Source organism: Anabrus simplex, chromosome 3 (genome assembly GCF_040414725.1).
Source record: "Anabrus simplex isolate iqAnaSimp1 chromosome 3, ASM4041472v1, whole genome shotgun sequence".
Taxonomy (NCBI): Eukaryota; Metazoa; Arthropoda; class Insecta; order Orthoptera; family Tettigoniidae; genus Anabrus; species Anabrus simplex.
This window is the reverse complement of record NC_090267.1, coordinates 74974953-74982426: the sequence shown is the minus strand read 5'-3', so window position 1 is coordinate 74982426 and position 7474 is coordinate 74974953. Positions and strand designations below refer to the sequence as shown.

Sequence of the window (7474 nt, the reverse complement as noted above, 5' to 3'; positions counted from 1 at the left end):
GAACGGAAATGGCACAGAATGTTTACTTGGACTTTTAAAAAATAATTTATTTAACACTGACCACAATAAAAAGCGATTCTTTACATCCCATTTCACAAAATAAATTTGCTTACTATAGTTTTGTCAACAGGGCCTTTGAAATACCGTTAACAGAAACTGACAGAAAGAAGGAACTCTCTTACATTCGTCAACGAGCCTTGCATAATGGTTTTAGTCTGAAATTAATCAACAAAATCATCTCTAAATGCAAATATCAACAACAAATTAAACTTAAACAGCAATCAGAGAAGACTAAGAGGTACGTCAAATTCACCTTTAATAACCCGAGGATTTATGAAATCACGAATTTGTTTAAGAAATACAACGCCAAAGTAGCTTTTTCAACCAAAAACAATACGAAACATAGATTCTTTAATCACAATAGAGCCAATAAGCTTCAAGATGACGAATTCCAAGAATATGGCATTTATGAGTTGACATGTACTCAGTGTAAAAAAAAAAATATGTGGGACAATCAGGAAGGAGCTTCATAATTAGATATCAGGAACACGTCAATGCAGAGAAATACAGAAGATTCTCTGCTATGGGAGCTCATATGAAAGAAGTGAACCACAAATTCACTAATATCAAACACGACCTTCAAATCATAAGATCGATAAAGGAACACTAATGAACAACCTAGAAAACATCTACATTATTCTTGATAAATTAGAAAATGGGGAACGGAATCTTAACGAAATGAATGAGCAAAAAGACTTCTTATACGAGCACATCAGTAAATACTTGGAATGGGTTGACAGACAACAAATAAGACGAAAAAGTGAAATAATCAAGCACGACATCACGGAATCACTGCTAAGTCTCCCTACTCCCTCAAATGACGTACTAGATGATGACACAACTCCACCTCCCTTTTCTTCTGTGGATTGCACGAACAATCAAACCGTGTCACATCACTACTACACTAGGTCGTGCACAAACACAGATTCCCAAGGCAGCGCGGAATAAACATCTTTCCAAGATATGATAACGTGAGGCAAGCTGCCCTAACCAGATGACCGCAATTTTATAATAGAGAAGATACCAAAGAACTTTTACCAATCAAACAATCAACACAGCAAATATTTTTTCCTTTACCTAAAGATTAACGCTTGTGCTTTTTGTCCAATATTTTTCATCTAAGTTTTCCTTATACAGCTGATGAAGACCACTAAGTGGTCGAAACATGTTCTGTGAGTGATCATGTATATCTAATTTTGCCCAACGCAAAAAATAAAGTATCGATTAGATGGTTCTTTAATTATACTTGTTGAAGTGGACAGCTTGCAATTAACCGTCTAAGCATAAATTCCTGCTTCTCATAAGGAGTACCTTTATAAATCTCTGTTTGAAATCAAAATGATAGTAATGTACCGGTTGTCCTATGCCCCTTAAGGGATACATTTATACGGGATGAAATGTCGTATGGCTTTTATTGCCGGGATATCCCAGGACTGGTCCGGCTCGCCAGGTGCAGTCTTTCCATTTGACTCCTATAGGCGACCTGCGCGTCGTGATGAAAATGAAATGATGATGAATACAACACATACACCCAGCCCCCGTGCAATTGGAATTAACCAATTAAGGTTAAAATTCACGACCCGGCCGGGAATCGAACCCAGGACCCTCTGAACCGAAGGCCAGTACGCTGACCATTCAGCCAACGAGTCGGACATTTATACGGGATAAAATGTGTGAACAGTTCTTAATTTGCTTCATATCGACTTTCGAATATAAATTCTGATCACCGAGCGAGTTGGCCGTGCGCTTAGGGGTGCGCAGCTGTAAAGTTGCATTCGAGAGATAGCAGGTTCGAACTACACTGTCGGCAGTCTTGAAGATGGTTTTTCGTGCTTTCCCATTTTCACTCCAGGGAATGCTCTGGCTGTACCTTAATTAAGGCCACGGCCGCTTCCTTATAAATTCCAACACTTTTCTGTCCCATCGTCGCCATAAGATCTATGTGTGTCGGTGCGACGTAAAGCAACTTGTTTAAATTCTGAGCTGTGATGTGTGTATCTTTAAATAGAGAATCTTACGCCCGACATAACTAAGGACAATTGAGGCGTTGACATGGGAAAGGTAGTAAGTAAACTAGTACTGTAGATTAGTTTCTACGATTGATGCAAGAAGGAAGCTGTGATAAGTACACGAGGTATGGCATGGAGAAGGTAGTAAGTCAGCCCATGTCTCTGGTGTAATTAAGTATACAGTTTGCCATTTGTTGACAGTCAACTGCGTGTAAACCTTGTTTAGTTCGTCATGGTGATATTTCAGTTTTCATAATGCCTCCGAAATCTATTCCATTCAAAATGGTAAGTCGTTATTGCCAGCAACTTAACATGACCTTCATACAAGTTCTTTGTTTTCAAATATACACTCATGCTCATAAAAAACAGAACTCCTTGAAAGACTAGAGAGGGGAAGTTCATATTCACAGGGCATGTTCATTAGTATGTCCTGCAGAAACGATTAGCATTTCAGTCACCTCTGTTGCCTAGTAGACACTGGGTCCTCCACGGGCACTGATAACTTGTTCCATGCGTGATGGCATCGACGCGAATAAGGTGCAAATGTCGTCCTGGGGTATAGCCATCCATGCTGCATTCACCTGCTTCCACAGTTCATCTTTGGTGGTTGGCATTGGGTCACAACGCCGCGCCACACCCATCGTTTCACCATCTCACACATTTTCGATTGGTGACAAGTCCGGTGATCGGGTGGGCCAGGGCAACAGTCTGACATCCTGTGACAACAAGAAGGCCCGTGTTCGTGCAGTCGCGCATTGTCCTGCTGAAATATGGCTTCTGGGCTGTCGTGTAGAAAGGGTATGGCTACGGCTCGCAGGATGTCATTCACGTAGATCAGACAGGTCACAGTGCCCTGGACATGCACCGACTGTGATTTGTGGTTGTACCCAATAGCAATCCACACCATAAGGCCTTGAGTTGGTGCTGTACGTCTTGTGCGAATGCAATCAGTGCGATGCCTTTCCCCTTGTCTGCGGCGAACCATTATGTGGCCATCATTTTCAAACAAACAGAACCCGAATTCGTCCGAAAACACTATCTGCGGCCATTCCTGTCGCCGGTGACGTCCTTCCATACACCATTGCAGTCTAGTATGCTAATGCACATTAGACAAAGGTAGGCGGAGAAGTGGACAACGGGCCGGTAACCCAGTCCGTAATAAACGGCGACGGATTGTCACTCCTGATAGTGTACGATGTGTCACACTGTTGCGCCAGAGCTAAGGAGCGGGGAGATCTGTCCTGCAATGTCATTTGGATGAGGTGTTGATCTTCCTGGGAGGGGTGAGGGGTGAGGGGTCTGGGTGGTGCGACCAGACCTGTCTCGTCGTGTTCTAATGGCCTTCTGTGAACCACTCTGTACACATCCGTTGCACTGCCGGCACACTTCGCCCACACGTGCAGCAATTTCCCGGATGGCTGCATCACGTTCTCTCATGCCAATTATGCGCCCTCTTTCAAACTCACTCTTTTGACGGTACGGTTTTCGCATACATCTACGAGGCATCCTGTACGTCTGCTCAAGTCACACTGATCCATTTCCTTCGGTTTATAACGACAACGAATTCCGTAGGCACATTTTACCAGTCGGTGGAGGTGCGCCGAAATATCGATGTGGACCTTGAACCTGAGGGCCGACATGGTTCAAATGATAATCATTTCTTCAGAACATATGCACATGTTCTGTGAATATGAACTTCCTATCTCTAGCTTTTCAACGTGTTCTGGTTTTTATGAACATGAGTATAAATACTGTGTCCAACAATGGTTCCAGAAGAAGATGCGGAAATAATCAAACGCTACACATTTTCAACTATTTCATGTAATCGTGATGATGCCTGCGGATTTTCGTGACTTCGCCATGGAAAACAGGAGATATTTAAATACTGAACGCTTCATATTAGTGTCCGATACAATGGCTGAATGCTCAGCGTTGGGGCCTTCGATTCAGAGGATCCCGGGTTCGATTCCCGGCAGGGTCAGTGAATTTAATCGCCTCTGATTAATTCTTCTGGCCTAGGGACTGGGTGTTTGTGTTTGTCCCAACACTTTCCTATTCATATTCAGATAACACACTGCACTACCAACTACCACAGAAACACGCAATAGTGACTCCATATAGGGTTAGCGTCAGAAAGGGCATCGGCCGGAAAACTGGGTCAGATCCACATATGGGACATAGTTCGCATCTGCGACCCCACAGGTGAGGGAAAAGCGGTAGAAAAAGGAGGTGAACGCCATGAGCTGGGTAAGGATCTTTTTTACAATTTGTTTACGTCACACCGACACGGATAGGTCGTATGGCGACGATGGGATAGGAAAGGGCTAGGAGTATGAAGAAAGCGGCCGTGGCCTTAATTAAGGTACGGGCCCAGCATTTGCCTGGTGTGAAAATGGGAAACAACGGAAAACCATCTTTAGGGTTGTCGACAGTAGGGTTCGAACCCTATATCTCCCGGATGCAAGATCACAGCTGCGCGCCCCTATCCGCACGGCCAACTCGCCCGGTGGATAAGGATGTCAAGAGGATAACTTCCCTCAGTCAAGACAAGGCAATCATTCAACGAGTTAGAACCGTGGAAAGAGCACAACATTCTATCACGCGATCAGCAACATACAGTACAGACGTTACAGCCACTTGGAAGGAGATTGACCATCAACGAACCGAGAAAGTGACTTACTGGCTATGCTGGATTTCCTTGATGAAAAATATCATTTGTTTTATCGTGAAATTTCCGTTCGAAACATACACGTCATCTGACAAATTGATTACACAGTGATTTTTCACAATGCTTTTTAACGTAAAATTTGTGTCTGAATCATAATTAGCACAAATTTGTGCGCCAACGGCCATACCATGTTGAATACCCCGGTTCTCGTCCGATCACCTCAGTTAAGCAACATTGGGCGTGGTCAGTGCTTGGATGGATGACCGCTTGGGAACACCACGTGCCGTTGGCTCACGTCCCTTTTGTCCGCCTCCGTAGCGTAACGGTTAGTGTTATTAGCTGCCGTCCTCGGGGGCCCGGGTTCGATTCCCGGTACTGCTAGAAATTTAGGAATGGCAGGAGGGCTGGTATATGGTTGAAATTGTACATCCAGCTCACCTCCAATGGGAGTGCGCATGAAAAGAGCTGCACCACCTCGGGATGAGGACATGAGTTTACTTAGCCGGCCCCGTGGTGTAGGGGTAGCGTGCCTGCCTCTCACCCGGAGGCCCCGGGTTCGATTCCCGGCCAGGTCAGGGATTTTTACCTGGACCTGAGGGCTGGTTCGAGGTCCACTCAGCCTACGTGGTTAGAATTGAGGAGCTATCTGACGGTGAGATAGCGGCCCCGGTCTCGAAAACCAAGAATAACGGACGAGAGGATTCGTAGTGCTGACCACACGACACCTCGCAATTTGCAGGCCTTCGGGCTGAGCAGCGGTCGCTTGGTAGGCCAAGGCCCTGTGCCATTGGGCGGGGGCTATAAATTTGTGCGTTAAACTGATAAACAGAATACTCCTTGATTTTACACGATTTATGCTTCGGAATGTTTGAAAAACGTTTTTTTCCCTCTCCTGTAAAATTCAGATTTTATTACTTACTACCTTTCCCATGTCAATGTCTCGATTATTGTAGGGGTTGCAAGGTATGCGAAATTTCAAACATTACCACATTTTTGGAAACGTTGCCGCATTTGGTGTCATTCGAAAGACGAATTAAAACAGGAATGAGCTGTGGATCACCTAGCACACCATGGTTTAAATTCCCCTAAAAGCTCAAGAAGTTTGTCCAAACCTTTCTCCCCGAATGCTATCATCAAAAGAGATTTGACATCTGCGGGCTCTCCAGCTGTTTTGAAATATATTGAAACCAGTCTGTCGCATAGTAGACGTTCAGATGGGCTATCCATTACACCTTGGAAGAGCGGAAAATCCTTCATGTGGGATGCAACTTTTGGGTATACTGTTTGAGCTATATATTACGTACTGTACTTCCTCTAAGGTAGCTGGTTTGGCAGCGGGCTTCTTCTCAAGAGCAATAAATAGCGATGCATTGTGGATTCCCGTGCTGGAGAATATCTCATGGAGCGCATCGGTATTGCTATTCAGAGAGGAAATTATGAAAAGGTCATCGTGTCGTCTCTTTAATCTCTTTCCTTGGAAATAATATTTTTTTATTTTAGTTCTAGTGTTGATTATTATTTTAAATCATTGCATTCAAAACTGTTTCCTGTTACCTCTACATGACTCAAAGCTGATACAGAGCTGTGAAAGTCCAGTTGGCGGGGCGAATAGGCCAACTGGGTAACACCGCTCGGCGGATACGCTGCTATCTTTTCTCAAAATCACACAGTTAAATGAAACTCAGTGTAAAATCAACAATTTCATGCAGGCAGAAAGCAATTTTAATTTTAGGCTGACATTCTCATGAGCTTTATAACAAGCCAGTTTTTTTTTTTCGGATAATGATAATCCAGTAGGGAGAAAATGTTGTTTCACGAAATTTACAACAACCTTTTTCGCAAGTATCAGATGAAATAAAATCTTGGTATACCGATCAATTATAAGTTACTTTAAGACGTATTAAAATTTGGTAACGATCAAATCAATAGGCCTACTTTTAAAGTTACGAATTTTCAAAGTGTGCACTCCGTTGGAAATGGAAAAAATACCGGCACTTTGTTTGTTCAACCTCTCTTAAACTTTTAACTGGGTACGATAAGATTTCTACCACACATAATTAAACGTAGAATAAAATAAGCTAAATTTTCGTATAGCTTGTTTCTATATGGGACAAAGAATACACTTTTTATCAACGTACTAGCAATTACCCGCGGCTTCGCTCGCGTGGATTTCGTAATTTGATCAATGTAATCGTTCCTCGGCATTGTACTAAGACATTATCTGAAAATTCCTAAAGTATTAAAACTCACCCAAAATTGAGTTTCATTTACCCCAGAAATTCTTTGTAAACCATGTTTGTGGTATTACCTTTTGGGGCTAAGACTACCATGCGACATAGAACTGTACATGTGAGAAACAGTCTTCACTCAAGTCGAAAAAATACATACATGTTTTTTTATTTTAAATGGAGATTCCAAATACTTATTCCCACATCCGTAACACCTTCAGTTTTTGAGATATCCCCATGAAAAGAATTCATCCCCTTGATCAGTCCTTCCCCCACCCCCATCTAAGTGTATTTTCCGAAAACAAGAATACATGTTTCTTTATTTTTAAAAGTAATTCAAAATACCAACTTTTTCAACTACTTATTTATTTATTTTTAACCCCACACCCCTTACGTCGATTTTCCGAAAAAACAAATGCGCGTTTCTTCAGTTTTACAGGAGATTCCAAATACTAATTTTCACGCCTGTAACATCTTCAGTTTTTTAGATATAAGTAACCTCATAAAAG

At 42.7% G+C, this 7474-nt stretch overlaps 1 non-coding gene across 1 annotated transcript; it reads left to right on the top strand.

Moving 5' to 3' along the window:
• The first annotated feature begins 4910 nt into the window (after nucleotides 1-4910).
• On the top strand, nucleotides 4911-5029 carry LOC136867507 (5S ribosomal RNA). The gene has a single exon (XR_010859706.2). It is a non-coding gene; the product is annotated as a 5S ribosomal RNA (ribosomal RNA).
• Nucleotides 5030-7474: the final 2445 nt, after the last annotated feature.